Below are 1034 nucleotides of genomic sequence, written 5' to 3'. Positions count from 1 at the left end.
ATAAGTCAAGTCTATTCCTAAGAATTTCACAATTCAAAGAGGATCAGTACATTGAGTAGCTGCCACAGTTCAACCAGTTACCCAGGCTAACAGCCAAGATTCTCTGTAGCATCCAGTCTCACTATGGGTCTAATCAATAACCAACAGCCACTAATTTGTCTTCTAAAATATCTTGGTTGTTTGACTCTTCTTTACTATCTTTCCTATGACAGCATGAGCACAGGGTGTTTATGCTCTACAAGGGTTGGCTGGCTCCAAACTTGCTTTAAATGCATCCTCCATGCTACCGTCAGAGGATTTCATCTAAAACACAAGTGTGAACAAGCTCTGCTTCTGTGTGAGCACCCACCAGTGGATTCTCACTTCCTGAAAAGCAAGGCTGTGCTCTAGCACATAATCTGGCCTATTTGTAACTTTCCCAGTATAAAAAGGGTAGTTTGCCTTTTATCCATATATGCCGTAGTATTTTTCAGATATCTTGTATTGCTCTTCTCTCAGCCTACCTACAGTGCTCCACACATCCTCCATCCTCTCAATGACTCAAACTCTCCCTACTGAACTTGGGTCAGGATTTACCCCCTCCTGGCACCATTCGCTGAGACACTCTTCTACTCCTTTTTTGGTGGCCCTGTATCTCTGCCTCTGTAATCGCCTGGGCATATCTCTATCCATGGCTTTAACTATAGTACAGAACATAGGTTTATAGGTATATATCGCCTGCTTGACCATAAGCTTCCTGAAAGCAGAAACCACATTCTACGTGAGGTTCCTCAAGCCCCAGAGGTGTATTTAAGCACCTGATAAATGATTCAAGAATCAATGCAGTGTTACTTCATAATAACATCTGTTAATTAAATAAAATGGTGGAGAAAGGTCAAAACAAGACTTTTCTCTGATGAGATATCAACAAATTCTACTGCATAATTGTTACAAATGGAGTTCTTGAAAAGCAAAGAAGAACATTAATGACTAAAATATTTCCATTAACTTTCGCTGGATGTAATTCAGAAGTGAAAGACACATGATACTGGTTA

The sequence above is a fragment of the Propithecus coquereli genome, unplaced genomic scaffold (assembly GCF_000956105.1).
Source record: "Propithecus coquereli isolate 6110/MARCELLA unplaced genomic scaffold, Pcoq_1.0 Scaffold292, whole genome shotgun sequence".
Taxonomy (NCBI): Eukaryota; Metazoa; Chordata; class Mammalia; order Primates; family Indriidae; genus Propithecus; species Propithecus coquereli.
The sequence above is the reverse complement of the archived record's forward strand: the minus strand, read 5'-3'. Positions refer to the sequence as shown.